This window comes from Triturus cristatus, chromosome 10, assembly GCF_964204655.1.
Source record: "Triturus cristatus chromosome 10, aTriCri1.1, whole genome shotgun sequence".
In the NCBI taxonomy this organism is placed as follows: domain Eukaryota; kingdom Metazoa; phylum Chordata; class Amphibia; order Caudata; family Salamandridae; genus Triturus; species Triturus cristatus.
In genome coordinates this window covers 821738854-821755499 of record NC_140593.1, presented here as the reverse complement: position 1 = coordinate 821755499, position 16646 = coordinate 821738854, and the positions used below count along the sequence as shown (strand labels likewise).

Below are 16646 nucleotides of genomic sequence, written 5' to 3'. Positions count from 1 at the left end.
CAGGCAGATTTCCTAACAGATTTAACATAGTTGTTTTGATGCAGGTGTTCACAATCTTCAGGTCCGTCTATGCCATTTGTTATGCACTGCACTCTGCACACAGAATGCGACCACCATGCACACCATGAGCATTTACCAACAGCTCATGTCCTCATCTTGACTGATAGGGTTTCCCAGGAACACAACAGAGCCCCCTGCAGTCCCTCAGGCGCAGGGGGGCCAACTTTAAGGGGGTCGCCAACTCTTCAGGGACCCCACATTGAGCCCAGGACCTATGCCAGTGGGATTTGAGAGACTCTGGGGCTCCTTAACACATTTTGATGAGTGGAGCTTCATTTTGTGTTACACCACTGCCATTCCCCCTGCATAATCTTTACCTCTTGTTTAAACCTTCATCACGTTTTTCCACAAAAGGTATCCATGCCAAATGTGTGTCCTCTTTCCCCATCATCCTGGAGACCCTAAAGGTATGAAGGGGTTGTGGATTCTTCTGGAGGGAACCAAAATATAGCAAAACTTTGGGGAGAAGGGGAAAAAGTGCCGCACAAGAAATGTTTTTTTTTTGTCTAAAACTGGCGTCAGCGAAAAGATTTTTGTGCTAGGATAAGCATCTTTCCACCCATCATGAACTAGAAGAATTGAATAAAAACCAAATCTGACAGTTTTCGAAGAGGTAGTCTGTTTTTCCTATTGTTTGTACTTTTAGCCTACCGGCAGCTTCTGTTAAAAACAGGTGTGAAACCCATGGGTGATCCCAGAAAACTATGCATATCTGAAAAAATCGACAAAATACTGAATTCAGCAAGGGATCATTTGTAAAGATCACATAAGGTTTTACCCAAACAACTAACAGTTGAAATAAAAAAAAGAAAATTAGCAAGAAAATAAATCATTTGTGATTTTTCTTTTTTATCTGTAACTTCTTGTTACGATATCCGATTTACAAATGCAATATACTGTTACGTGCGATAGGCCCTTCTGCTCTTGGGGATATATGTAGTTTTTACGTTCCCCGAAAACACACAGGAGCCACAGCCAATCACTGAGCTGCACCTTACAATGATTTTTCGGTGTGTACTAAGTCTACAGCAACTCATATACTAAAATATGAAGAGTGAAAAATTGGTGTGAACAAACCTATGTTATTTCTGAAATGTACACACGGTTCTCAGTTTAGGAACGGTTGTTATTTGTATCCATCTGAATTTGTGGGTGCCCATGCTATCACGTGCTTCAGAGGGCGTTTTGCAAAATGCCTTCTTTCCTGCACGGTAGCTTACATTTGGAGCCACAAATGCAAAGAAATCCAATCAGTAGGAACAAATGTTCTATTTCTGTTTCCCACATGTCTCCCGATAAAAATGGTTCCTCACTTGTGTGACTGTCCCAAGTGCCGGCAACACAAAACTCCTTCGAATGCGACCAGGAGTCATCACATTTCAGCCAGCAAATACATTATTTTTGTAACAATGCAGGTAGATGTGGATATAGGGCCCTATCTCAGACCCTGTGCAAGGAAACCCACCATACCCAAACTTTTTTCTAATCTAGACACCCAGGGGAATCCAGGATATGTGTCTCTCACAAGGTTTTCTTACCCAGAAGCCCTTGCAATCCTCAAACGTTGGCTAAAAAAACACATTTTCCTCACATTTCTGTGAGGTAAAGTTCCAGAATCTGTGGGAATCCACAAATATCCTATCACCCTGCATTTCCACACATCGCCATCATAAAAACAGTGCCCACTTGTGCAGGGAGACTTAGCACCCACAATAGGAAAGGGCACAAAATACAACATGGACACATCACATGTTTCCAATTAAAACTGACCCTTGTTTAGCAATTTGAGTATCTGTAGATATTGGCCTCTAGCACAGCTGGCAGCCAGGAAAACTTATCAAACCCACACCTTTCTGAAAATTAGACACCGGCCGAAGTCCAGGGTGGTGTGACTTATGTGGGTATCAAGATGTTCCTACCTAGAATACCTTGCAAACACCAAACGTTGGGTAAAAACTTTCATTTCCACACATTTCTATGAGGGAAAGTTCTGGTATCTGCGGAGATCAACAAATTTCCTAGGAGGCTGTGTTCCATCAGGTCGCATTCCAATACAAATGGTCCGCTACTAGTGTGGTTGGGCTTAGCATCGCAATAGGAAAAAGCCCAAAATACAACATGGAAAGGTCAATGTTTTCCACTCATAACTGACCCTTTTTTTGCAATGTGGGTAGCTGTAGATTTTGGACGGTAGCTCAGCCAACACCCAAGGAAGCCTATCAAAACCAGACATTTCTGAAAATTAGACATCCTGGAGGGTCTAGGGTGGTGTGCCTTGTATGGATTTCATGACATTTTCTTACCCACTGTAGGAGAGTGACATCGACTGCATAGTTGCCCCCAACTTTTTGCTGATGTTTTGACTGTTTTATGACTCTAGCCAGGCGGTGGCCCTGCTATCCAGGACCCCAGCCTATCTGCTTCTTCTCTAAACTGATGTGAGGACCCTAGGTACAACCCAATTGGATACTGAGGATACCCTGTCAGCCCTTGTAGATGGTACCCTAGGTACTCAGGGCATGGGTCCCTCAGAGGCCTACCAGGGCTGCAGCACTTATTGTGCCACCCTGGGACAGCCATACCAAATGACACCACCAGACCACTACTGTAGTCTGGGTAAGGTGGTGCTTGCACCCCCTTACAGGGATACAGGTACCCTGTATCCCACCTATGTACAACACATGTATTCTCATTGGTCACCCCTCAAGCAGGCCTTGCTAATCCTACAAGGCAGGGTGCTGGGATATGTGTGAGGGGGACCCCTACCTGAGTAGGGCTCCTCTGCAACCCTCGTAAAAATCATTGCTGGGTTGTTTGTAGTGTATTATACACACAAACAAGAACTGGGGGTCTAGTAACAGACAGCACAGAAGAAAAAGAGAGAAGGAAGTTGGTACATAGGATCAATCCCAAAGAGTCCTGGAGCAGAGCATGGATTACCATCAATCTCACTCATAGGATGGAGCATGGAATTGGAACATACTAGCTCTCTTGATTGTTCATATCATTTGGTTATCCAACTAATAACGGAGGTATGTCTCTTGATCATCGAGACTGCCTCACTAGTTAGAAGCTCTATTGCTCATTTGGGCTGATGGATATTGACCACACAAGAGAGTCAAGAGATTGTTATGTCCAGGATGAATAATCCTGTATAGTGCAGTGCGAAGAAAACAGTGAAAACTAAAAAAGGTTGTGTAGAGAGAAAAATCTTGAATATTCCATTCACTCCGCACACCTTGACTAAAAAAGTGTAACAAAATTATAGCAGTACTTCCTAGTGACTGCTATATGTAGGTCGACATGTTTCAGCCATCCGGGTATACTACCCACGGCTTTCTTCAGGACCTGTATCTATCTAAAACATGCTACTGCAATCAATTATCACACTGCCAATAGTGAAGCGTGACCACACAAATCCAAGAAATGTGAATAATAAACAAGGTTGGAATTAATACAACCTCAGTAGATCCTAATTCTCTGGATCACAGGGTGCAAACGTCACCTAGAGAAATAGGACAATTATCACACAAGTTCCAACATCAAACATCAACTGTGCTGTCTTAAAACAGGCCCATCAAATAAGTATTCCTGCTCATTACAAAAAAGCATGTACAAATTGCTTACCCAACGTGATCTGGGATTGCACCTCACCTACCCTGGAACCTGTCTCAGGTGAAGGAGGCCCCGCTCTAAATCGTGGGTGACAGGAGAAAAAAATTCCTTCAAGCCGAGAAACTCATCGGAATAGTCATAGTACAACTTGATACATATAACTCATGGTGTCAAACGCAGTACACCATCAAGCTCACTGGGGCAAACTAACTACCCACACGAAAATAAATAGTCCTAGTCAAAGCACAAAAAACTCACTTGAGCCTGTAAAGTAACTGACCAATGGTCTAACTGGTCAGAACAATGATGCATTATTTTGGCATTCCACATCATTCCATTTTAAGGCACAACTGATTCGAACTAAACATAAACAATGAAGAAACAATTTAGACAAGCTTAAATGGATCGCTTTAAAGTCAGGCCGACAGCAAACAAACTGTACTCGTCACCAAGGCAGCACTTACCTGTCCGTCGTTGCCCCAAGTCTATCTGAGCAGGGTGGGAGGCAGCGACAGGACCAGGAAGTCCGCTTAAATATCGATTGCTGGCGCAGCTGAAATCAACCAGCGATTCCTCGCAGCTGAAAAATATAACATGCAGCTCCGTGGCAGCGACGCTGTATGCAGATGGAGTTTAGAACTAAAGGATGATGTCATCCTCCGTAGCAGCGACGCTGTATGCAGATGGAGTTTAGAACTACAGGATGATGTCATCCTGCATGGGGGATGTAGTTCCATTTGCTGCCCTTAGAACACATCATGCGTTCTTTAAATACACACGTTCTTTAAATATACACCAGACACAGCCTGCATCATACCCCGAATAGTGATCACACGTGTCTACTACTAAACAACTACCAATCCAGTAAGGCCTTAGAGGGTAGCGACTATGTACAGAAACTACAGACTGATGTCATCCAAAATGGAATCGTAGTTTCTTCGGAGTCGTAGTTGTAGTTTTTATTTTTTTATTTTTTAAATTTTGTTTTTGTGTTTCTCAGTTTTCGAATCACCCGTCCCTCGTTATTGAAAGACGAAAGGTGTTGCAGTCTCATTTGCACAACAAATAATGCAGTCTACTTCGTTTTCATAAAGCGCACATAATACCAACAGTATTCCGCTTCAAAACAACAAAACAAAGTGGGTTGCATCCTCGATTACACCAAATCAAAGGAATGCGGAGCAACCTAAGAGAATACATTGTTTTTTATTTTTAAGGCAACAGTGCTCCTATATCGTGCGTCGGGACATTTATAGCAAGACCAATTATAACAGACATCGGAAACAAACCAAAGGGTAATAGATTATTACATCTAACTCTACCTTTGAGCGCAAGGAGAAACCCAAAGGGCAATAGCTCAATGCTCAGTACAAGAGTAACATACTCGTTGGTAAAAAATAGGATCTAATTAAATATTGTCTCAAGTAGCTCCCACTCTGAACAGATGACACAGAGAGCTACAAGCTGGTCAGTCCATATATTGAGACAAAAACCAGTAACAGCAAGACAAAAATTATGTCTATCATTAATTAATTAAACCCCTAGAACATTAAGCGGAGGCACATGCATCCAGGAAAACTCTGAAATTCCCAAAACATACCCAATGACAGAGTGTTATGTTACAGAACGTCATATATTGAACAGAAAGAAACTAACCCAGCCCTCATTACCATCTTCGTTCTTATACCGAGGGTATACCGGATTGAGGGAGAGGTCCCTATAGACTGGTCTAGGGTATGTCATCATTCAGACCCAAAGTGTCTCACTGGAGCCTTTGGGCCCATCTCTGTTCCTTACTGAACAGATATCTAGAAACATCACCAATATGGGAGGGTATATTCGGTTTCTCCAACACTGTCCAGTGAAAATCTTCTGCACCGTGACTAGCCTCTACAAAATGCCTTGTAAGTCTAGTAGTCAACTTTTTGCACCTGAACGTGCTTTTATGTTCCAGCATGCGCGCCCTCACCTTACGAGTTGTCATCCCAACATACCGAATACGGCAAGGGCATGTAAGTAGGTAAATTAAATTGCTGCTATTACAATTCGTAAAGTGGGTTTGGATCCAAGGTCTATTAGATCCTATGTCAATTGTTACAGTATGGGTGGTTTGTGGACAGACGGAACACCCCCCACAGGGGTGGTGTCCAGTGACTGCAGGTAAGTCCCATAGTGTACCCACCGACCTAGTCAAGGAAACCTGGGGGCGTGTGTGAATCAATCTGTCTTTTAATTCCCTGATCTTTTAAAAGCAAAAAGCGTCAGAGCAATCCTATCATTGCAGCTATTTAGAATCTGCCAGTGTTTCTTAATGCTTTTCTTGATGTTATTGGATAGAGTGCTGAATGTATTGACAAACGTCAAACGTTCAAGAGGTGGCTTAGGTGCTGGTGGTTCCAACAAGGCTTCGCGGTTGTTATTAGAAGCTCTTTTAAGTGACCGTTTGACCAATTTACGTGGGTAATGTCTGTCTACCAGTTGTTCAGTTAGAAGACTTGTGTGTCTTTTAAACCCCTCAGTGGTGAAGCAGTTCCTACGAACCCTAAGGAACTGGCCATGGGGCAGATTGTCCCTTAGAGCTTTGGGGTGCTGGCTTTCATATCGCAATAGCGAATTTCGTGCCATGGGTTTTCGGTACAATTCGCTCTCAAGACCCTGCGATTACAAAAATGGATAAATCCAAAAATGCCAAGCGCGTCTTATCCAACTCTACTGTAAATTTCAGATAATCATTACGTGTATTTAGCCACTGATGAAACAGGCCAATTGACTGCTGGTCACCCCTACATACCACTAGCACATCATCAATGTACCGCTTCCATAAGCGAATTGATGTAAGGAAGGGTTTGGTGGGGGCCAGCACATGCTCTTGCTCAAAAGAGTGGACATACAAATTCGCTAGGCTCGGCACGAAAACACTCCCCATACTGGTCCCTGATATCTGTAAGTAAATGGTGTTCTCATACTTAAAGAAATTTTCTTTCATCGCCAGTCGGGATAGGGCCATGATAAAGTGTACAGGTGTGATGGATTTCAAATCTGTAGCCTCCAAGATAGAAGACACTGTGTCTAGAGTTTCGTCTTGGGGAATTGAAGTATACAAAGATTCGACATCGAAGGAGACTAAGAAGTCTCTCTCCGAGTCGAATTCAATTTGCGGGAGCAGCCGAAGGACATCTTTCGTATCCTGAAGATACGTCGGCATGTCTTGGACAATAGGTCTCAAAAAATAGTCCACAAAAGTGGACAGTGGTTCCAATAATGAGCCTTGTCCCGAGATAATTGGTCTCCCAGGAGGTGGTCTCTGAGACTGATGCACCTCTGGTAAAACATAAAAGTATGGAATAACAGGGAACTTAGTCTGTAAAAACTGTGCTTCCTGTGTTATCCAACCTTCACTGAGTGCCTCTTCAGTATAATCCCCAATTATTTTCTGTAGTCTTTAAGTGGGATCCTGTGTGAGAATTCTATAAGAATTCCGATCCCCAAGCTGGCGAAGGCATTCTGCTCTGTGATCGATAGTATCTAAAATGACAATGGAACCGCCCTTATCCGCAGGTTTAATAGTAATACCATTGTCCTTAGCTAGAGAGATAAGCGCCTGTTGTTCACACCGTGGTAAGTTGATAAACCTGTTGTGCTTTTGTTTGAGCAGAGCAGTAACCTCACTTAAAACTGCTCTTTCAAAGGTCAATACCTGGGGTGGAACCAGATGTGCTGGGGGGTTAAACGTAGATTTTAATCTAAGACCCGTATTCTGTTCACCCTCGTCGGTTTCCGTCAATTGTTTGTCCTTGAAAAAATAGTGTAATCTTAGTTTTCTGAAAAACTGTGCCAGTTCGCACTGGATCCGAAAAAGGTCGCACCCCGAGGTGGTAACAAAACCAAGACCCCTACTGAGAACTGACTCCTCATCTTTGGACAGAGTCCGCTTGCTTAAATTGACTACAAGGCTTGGTTTGTGCTGTTCACTGGTGGAGCCGAGTTCTTCCTCGTGTTGCTCCGAGTGCCTGAGTGTGGGCCTGAGGCTAAGTCCCAGTGTACCTGGGCCTGTGCATTTCTTCTCCTGCCTCTGGGTCTTGATGGGCCATATCCTAAAAAAGACTGGCTGTCATATTCAGGTTGATAAGGTGTCATTGGTGGCTGAAAAAGTTGCGGTGGAAAACCCCATGGGGTAGGCAACCACCACTGTTGAAATTGTGGTGTGCTATAACCCCTTTGATTATAAGGTCTGGCATATCTCCCTTTGCCTCTAAACCGCGGTTTTTGGACATTTGATCCGTCGGTGTCACTAGAGACTTCATCTGAACTAGAGCCCGAATAAGTAGAGCCATATCTCCTGCCATTGCTACTAAATTCTGGTGGTGAATAATTTTCACTAGTGTATGGATAGACTTTTTCGTGCTTGAATTTCGCCAGATCTTTTTTGAATTTTTCAATTTTGGTAAGGAGAATGGAATCTTTAAACTCCTTGTTATTTTTGTTGGATTCCTACAAGTTTTTCTTAAATAACGTAACAGTGATGGTGGTTTTAATTTGTGCTTCTAAAACCTGTATCTCTATCAGAATAGAGTCTGCAACCCTTTTTGCTGTGCTGATAATTAAAATCAGCCAGTCGCGCGTACAGCGCCACGCTATAAGGGACCAATCTTTTAAGAAGACCCTATCCTCCAAAAATAGCCGACAACTACAACTACAACTACGACTCCGAAGAAACTACGATTCCATTTTGGATGACATCAGTCTGTAGTTTCTGTACATAGTCGCTACCCTCTAAGGCCTTACTGGATTGGTAGTTGTTTAGTAGTAGACACATGTGATCACTATTCGGGGTATGAAGCAGGCTGTGTTTGGTGTATATTTAAAGAACGTGTGTATTTAAAGAACGCATGATGTGTTCTATGGGCAGCAAACGGAACTACATCCCCCATGCAGGATGACATCATCCTGTAGTTCTAAACTCCATCTGCATACAGCGTCGCTGCTACGGAGGATGATATCATCCTGTAGTTCTAAACTCCATCTGCATACAGCGTCGCTGCCACGAAGCTGCGTGTGATATTATTCAGCTGCGAGGAATCGCTGGTTGATTTCAGCTGCGCCAGCAATCGGTATTTAAGCAGACTTCCTGGTCCTGTCGCTGCCTCCCACCCTGCTCAGATAGACTTGGGGCAACGACGGACAGGTAAGTGCTGCCTTGGTGACGAGTACAGTTTGTTTTCTGTCGGCCTGACTTTAAAGCGATCCATTTAAGCTTGTCGAAATTGTTTCTTCATTGTTTATGTTTAGTTCGAATCAGTTGTGCCTTAAAATGGAATGATGTGGAATGCCAAAATAATGCATCATTGTTCTGACCAGTTAGACCATTGGTCAGTTACTTTACAGGCTCAAGTGTGTTTTTAGTGCTTTGAATTGGACTATTTATTTTAGTGTGGGGAGTTAGTTTGCCCCAGTGAGCTTGATGGTGTACTGCGTTTGACACCATGAGTTATATGTATCAAGTTGTACTATGACTATTCCGATGAGTTTCTCGGCTTGAAGGAATTTTTTTCTCCTGTCACCCACGATTTAGAGCGGGGCCTCCTTCACCTGAGACAGGTTCCAGGGTAGGTGAGGTGCAATCCCAGATCACGTTGGGTAAGCAATTTGTACATGCTTTTATGTAATGAGCAGGCATACTTATCTGATGGGCCTGTTTTAAGACAGCACAGTTGATTTTTTGATGTTGGAACTTGTGTGATAATTGTCCTATTTCTCTAGGTGACGTTTGCACCCTGTGATCCAGAGGATTAGGATCTACTGAGGTTGTATTAATTCCAACCTTGTTTATTACTCACATTTCTTGGATTTGTGTGGTCACGCTTCACTATTGGCAGTGTGATAATTGATTGCAGTAGCATGTTTTAGATAGATACAGGTCCTGAAGAAAGCCGTGGGTAGTATACCCGGATGGCTGAAACATGTCGACCTACATATAGCAGTCACTAGGAAGTACTGCTATAATTTTGTTACACTTTTTTAGTTAAGGTGTGCGGAGTGAATGGAATATTCAAGATTTTTCTCTCTACACAACCTTTTTTGGTTTTCACTGTTTTCTTCGCACTGCACGATACAGGATTATTCATCCTGGACATAACAATCTCTTGACTCTCTTGTGTGGTCAATATCCATCAGCCCAAATGAGCAATAGAGCTTCTAACTAGTGAGGCAGTCTCGATGATCAAGAGACATACCTCCGTTATTAGTTGGATGACCAAATGATATGAACAATCAAGAGAGCTAGTATGTTCCAATTCCATGCTCTATCCTATGAGTGAGATTGATGGTAATCCATGCACTGCTCCAGGACTCTTTGGGATTGATCCTATTTACCAACTTCCTTGTCTCCTTTTCTTCTGTGCTGTCTGTTACTAGACCCCCAGTTCTTGTTTGTGTGTATAATTAAGTAAGTAGTGGGGATTGGAACTTGGGCAGGTCTATAAATAATTTTTCCCTTAGACCCTACTTTCCTAATAGTATTTTTGATGTTGTTTGTAGTGTAGCCATACCATATACTCTTAACTGCATTATAAGTATATCGCGATAGCGTGATAACTTGAGAATGGCTACCTACACAGAACCATATTGTGTTTGGTGTCAAACATGTAGGAATCATACCCCCTGTCCAGCCATGGGCATGAGGGCATGATTCTCCCCTGCTAGAGGGGCGATATGGGAAAAGCGGCAGAATTTAGACACCAATTTAAAAGTGCACACGTATCACAAAATGGATGCTACTTGCCACCCACACGACTCTGGCTGCCTGTTGCTGGGCAAAACCCCAGCCTCGGCAGCTGGACAATAGGGATCCTGTTGCAGGGAGGTGCCAGCACCTCCCAGACAGGCTATGTGGATTGGAACTGGGTGGGTGCACCATAGGATGCCGTTCAAAGTTGCAGGTAGGCTGCTACAGCGCCTACATTCTGCATACACCGCCTGGAACCGGTTCAGGGGCATCCTGCCCCTCGCCCAGCCGGGAAACACACAAAGGGGAGAGGGTGTAGCCACCCTTTCCCGCCTCAACTCTCATTGGTGGACACTGATCTGGACACTCCCCTAATCTTGTGGATAAAGGTGAATAACGTGTCCCCAGAGAATCAGATTAATCTTGGACCTTTGACGAGCTGCTGCCCAGCTGACTGAAGAAATCTCCCTTGGGGTAAAGGAGTTACCCCCCTGCTTGGCAGGCACCTGAAACACTGCAAGTGACCCAGTTGGAACTTCGCTGCTCCTTTGGATATCGACGACTCCTCTCAACCTTGAGGTGGGTTTCCAAGCATCCCAGAGGCCAGTGAGCGTGCCCAGCAAGTCTGAGCACCGTGGACTGCGTGGGTGCCGAGATCCCCAATACCCCAGGACACGGCCACCTCTTGCGTAGCACATGACCCTGACCAGTGGGGAAGTTGGGCTTTGGCCCAATATTGAGCCAACCTCTCCGCAGCAACTGTGCCAAAGATCAGCACCCTAGCTCACTCTGGTGGCCCGTGGGCACCCTTTTACGCACTCCAAATTGCTGCCTCCCGCTGTCCCTAGTCTCTCAACTTGTGGGCCCTAGCGGAGGTCAATCTTCACTTTTAAGAATTCCCCTGGTTGCTCCTGGCCTGCTCTACAGTCTTCTTGATGGAGACCTCACCCAGACCTCGTGTGTCTGCACCAGTAGCTGATTTGTTTATCTTGCGTGGGTTGCAGTTGCCAAGGCTTAGAGGATCCAATCCGACACTAACACCGCAGCGACCCTCATCCTTTGTGGAACAGTCACCCTCCAGAAGCTGGCCTTCCTTGAAGCCTCCTGGAACCCGTGGCTGCAGATCCAAGCAACACCTTTTCCACTTGAAGCACCCGACATTGAAGGGCTCTTTTCCTTGAGCTCCCTGGTCACTGTGCCGTGACCCAGACTCTGTCCCCTCTGCTTTCAGGTTCTCCTCTACAAGATCTACAACTTCATTCTTCACCGCATCATCGATGCTTTTGGCTAGCAGCAGTTTTGTACATTTTCCCACTGACAATCAGCCCGTGACCCGACATCGAAAACGAACTATGCACCCGGCTTCCCTGGGGCAGGTAACAGTGGTTCCTCGGTACTCCCGTGGTAGTGGGCTCCTCAAAAGCTTAACTCTAAGTTTTTAACTTTGAACTCCTGCTAGAAGTGTCTTTAATCTGTTTAAATCAAACCGCAACATTCTCCATGGCTTTAATGGAGATCCCAATAGCAGCTATTTCCTCTGCACGCGCATCACCTGGGGTGGATTCTCAAGGGGCCAGTATTGTCTGTAGAATTGTCGTGGTTCTTATACCACTTTTTTAATATATGGTTTGGTCCCCCCTGGGGCCCTGTGATTCCAGTGCTATTTATTGTATCTATAAATGCTTGTTTCAATTGTAACTTTACCTCTAGCCTCATAAAGAGACTTGTGGGATTCTGTTTAGAATAAATACATATATTTTATATATATACCTGTGTGGAATACTCTTTCATTTGGTCATTCAAGAGGTTATCTATGGTAAAACAATAAGCTTAACACTCCTTCAAGACTTAGCCTGAAGGCTGCTCTCCACAGCTACCACTAGGATAGCTTTCTTTAAAGGTTGTCTTTTAAACCTATCTCCTTAAGAGTCGAATTGGACTGGTGCAAGGTGGCCACTATAACTAGTGACCAGCATATGCCAGGCCAACTTCTCACTTTGGTGTGCAGCGGTTGGATTCAAGCTTGCCATTGTTTTACCAGATAACTGTTAGGTCCCAAAAGTCCTGTGTAGCGTTTAAACTACCTGTCCCACAATGCTTAGCAAGTGAAGGGGGTTGTGTGCTGTCCCATAGTGCCTTGGGACTGGTCATGTGACTAGGAGGGTCTTAAGCCGTCCGCTACTCTGCCTCTGTGCTTGGCTTTCATTGTGGAACCTGCCCTGTGCCTTGTTATCTGGAAGACTCCTGGTTACAACCTACTTGCTGAATGGAAATTCAGGTTTCCCCTACCTCCTTTTGGATTGTTTCCCTTCGCCCTGAATTCTTGGCCTCCTGAAAGACGTGGGTTCCTGCAGCCGTTACAAACAGGGTGTGTCACTGGTTGCGGACTACAAACCCGGCTTTTCCCTCTCCAGCGCGAGGACGCGCAACAACAACAAGTTAAGACTTTGCTTTCAGTTTTTGCCCTCTTTGTAATACGAAGTGCCCTAAGCAGCCGCATCACGCTATACGCGTTGATATTCCCCCCACGGAGGCATCCGTATGGTTCTTTTGGTTTGAATTGCAAAAATGTCCTTGATCTACGCGAGTACGCGCTGATTCTTGGGTCCCAGCTGTGAGCACTTAATCATACTCCGGCATCTTGGTAACGCTAGGACGCGTTAATTATCGGAGCTTTGCCGTTTCTTGTATTTGTTTTTTGCCTCTCGCAACTCTTTATTTTTTGGCTACGTGAGGACGGATGGACTTCTCTTGCAAGATATAAATGGATCTCGTTTCCTCCTCTCAGCTCTCCCTATAGTAGCCTAACAGAAATCATCTGGAAGACAGGCTGGACATTTTTTTTGTTCATGTGAAGTGAACAGGTCGTTTCTTTTGTCTAAAGAGACCTGGGTTCATACCTACTCCAGCAGCCTTAATGAGATTGGCTCCTAAACACGAATAAAGGAAGGTGTGGGATAGTGCACAACCCATTAGATAAGAGAACAAGTTGTAGGGTGCTGTGTATGAGTTAAACATTGATCTCCTATGTAATATGTGAACTGGACCCGCTGCGTCTGGCTGCCTTGGACCCTGTCATATAATCCTCCTTCGTCTCTTCATTTTTTGACGATAGTTGTCTTCCTCTAGTGTATACAGTAAAAATACTGGGGAGGCAGTATCGCTGAGAAAGGAAGGGATTTTCCCTTCGCTCCTGGGGAACGTGGTACTTCTGCTTGGGATTCCCGCCGAGGCCTGACAGAAAGCCAAGCCAACGCATATTCATTCCCCCCGAGCGAAGACTATAGCCCGCTTTCCGTTACAGTTATAATGGATGAGGCTATGCCTGCCGAGACTACAGAAAGTACCATGAGAGAGTTAGCGGCTGCTGTAGTCAACCTTCAAACGGAGCTTAAGCTGGTGAAAGGCGAAAACCAGCGCCTTCTCTCCGAAAAAAGCGTGTTGAAGATGCAAAAACAAGAGGAGGTTAGGGCTACAGAAACCATCCATAAACATAAACGTAGCTACATACTACCTGCACATTTTCAAGTTCCCGCCCCCGCCTCCACTTCCGTGCCCATAGAATCTACCCCCTCTCCTGTGAATGTCACAGTGGTCACCCCTCCTCAGACACCTCTAGCCATGCCCGAGAGGCTCAACGGGGATAGTAACAGATATGGGGTGTTCATGAATCAGTGCCATTTGCAATTTCTCTGTAGAGCAGCCTCTTCTCCTGATGACGCAGCAAAAGTCGCTTTTATAATTTCCTATTTGAGTGGCAATGCAGCACTGTGGGAGGTGCCACTGGTTGAAAACGATGACCCCATTTTGTACAATTTAGCGTTGTTCAAGGATAGGATGAGGAGTATTTTTGCTAGACATTCCTACATGCAGGCCAGTGACAATGAATTATTGAACCTCAAGCAAGGGTCTAAAGACCTATTGACTTATATTACCACCTTTAATCGTTTGGTCACAGAAACCCACTGGCCTGAAGATAAGAGGACTTCTTTGTTTTACAGAGGTCTAAAAGACGAACTTAAAGACATACTCTCGCAGATTGTTGACCCCCCGGAAGATTGCTCTGCGTTCATGGATCTGGTGGTTAAGTTAGATCATCGCCTAAATGAGAGAAAAGGAGAAAAGATAAAAGGGGACTATTCTCGATTATTTTTGACGAGAAGTGAAAAGAAAGAATCTAGGGACATCAGTGAACCCATGCAGATCGGAGGTATTAGAGGTCCACTGACCGCGGAAGAAAGGGAGAAGCGCAGGAAATTGAACCTCTGTTTGTACTGTGGTAAGGGAGGACATTTCGCTAGAGAATGCCCCTCCAAACCCAAGACTGTCCAAAGATCTACTACCGGTCGAACCAGTATAACGGTGCAGTCGGAAAACTAAAGAACTTGGGGAGTACAGAGGTCGCTCTTCCAAGTCTTCTCGTTTCTCAGACCTCCCACAAGCTAGCCACTACGGTGGTTCCGATACCAAAACATTTTTCCATCAATGTGGTGTTCCTTCTGCCATCTCAGACGAGAAAAACCTTGGCCATTTTACTAGATTCCGGAGCCACCGGAAATTTCTTAGACATAGCAGTTGCTAGAGCATTGGGATTACAATTTGTTCAGAAACAGCATCCCGAAAAAGTAAGGGCAGTTGATGGGTCTGAGCTGTCTTCTGGCATGATAAAGTACCAAACCCCTGACATAATAATGTTGTGTGATAACGGTCATTCCGAGGTTATTGTTTTTGACCTGATTGATACCCCTAATTTTGGGGCCATACTAGGAGTTCCCTGGCTCCAGAAACATAACCCTCAAATAGATTGGGTCTCTAGGACGGTGACTTTACGCTCTCCTTATTGTATAAATCATTGCTACCGAGAAATCACTCCCTTGCATTCTCCTGTGTATTGTTCCCTCTCAACGACTGACAGTTCTCCGCTCCCTGAGGAATATCAACAGTTTGCTGATGTCTTTGACGAAGTCAAGGCCATAGCCCTGCCACCCCATAGGTCTTATGACTGCAGGATAGATTTGGTGCCCGGTTCGGATCTACCTGTCAGTAGAGTGTATTCCCTTACGGAACCAGAGACTAAGTATTTGTCGGAATACCTGCAAGATATGTTAAAAAAGGGGTTCATAAGACACTCGACATCCCCTGTTTCCTCCCCTATATTTTTATACCCAAGAGGGAAGGAGGCCTAAGAGCATGCCTGGATTATAGAGCCCTAAACAAGGTCACCGTAAAAAATAAATACCCTCCTCCACTCATCTCCAATCTCTTGGACCAGGTCAGAAAAGCCACCATTTTTACTAAACTGGATCTGAGAGGGGCCTATCATTTGATTTGAGTCAGAGAGGGAGATGAGTGGAAGACGGCTTTCCGTACCAAGTTTGGCCTCTACGAGTATTGCGTTATGCCGTTCGGATTGTGTAACGCTCCGGCGGCCTTTCAGTTTTTTATAAATGAGATTCTGAGAGAGTATTTAGATATCTTCGTCATTGTTTATATAGACGATATATTGATTTATTCCCAGAACGAGAAAGAACATGTGGAACATGTTAGCTTGATATTGCGTCGGTTACAAGAGAACCATCTCTTTGCCAAACTGGACAAATGTCTTTTCCATACCCGCAAAGTAGCTTTTCTGGGGTTTGTCATCTCACCAGAAGGGATACACATGGATCCGGCCAAAGTGTCTGCCATTACCAACTGGGCGAGCCCTACCACAGTAAGAGAGGTCCAATCATTTTTAGGATTCGCCAACTTCTACAGGAGGTTTATTAGTCATTTTTCTGAACTCATCACTCCAATCACTAAACTTCTGAAAAAAGGAGTAGAGTTCGAGTGGAATCACTCTGCTGAAAAAGCTTTTCACGCATTAAAGGACAGCTTTACATCTGCTCCCATTATTCGACATGCAGATGACACACAGCCTTATTATGTCGAAGCAGACGCCTCCCAATACGCAGTAGGTGGGGTATTATCACAAAGAGACCCTAACACCGGAACTCTTCACCCCGTGGCCTACTTTTCGAAGATCTTGTCCCAGGCTGAACAAAACTACACCGTTGGGGAAAGGGAACTCTTGTCCATTAAAATGGCCTTTCAGTAATGGCGTCATTATCTGTTAGGGTCACCACATGTAATCGTCATTTATTCCGACCATCGGAATCTACAGTATTTCAGAACAGCCAAAGCTCTCACTCCTAGACAGATGAGATGGGTAGCCTTTTTTTGTGAATATGATTTTGTGATCCATTTT

At 44.6% G+C, this 16646-nt stretch overlaps 1 protein-coding gene across 4 annotated transcripts in view; it reads left to right on the top strand.

Annotated features, from left to right (window-relative positions):
- Window positions 1–16646, top strand: part of LOC146790079 (uncharacterized) — a 218590-nt gene that overhangs the window by 62092 nt on the left and 139852 nt on the right. The window lies entirely within an intron of this gene.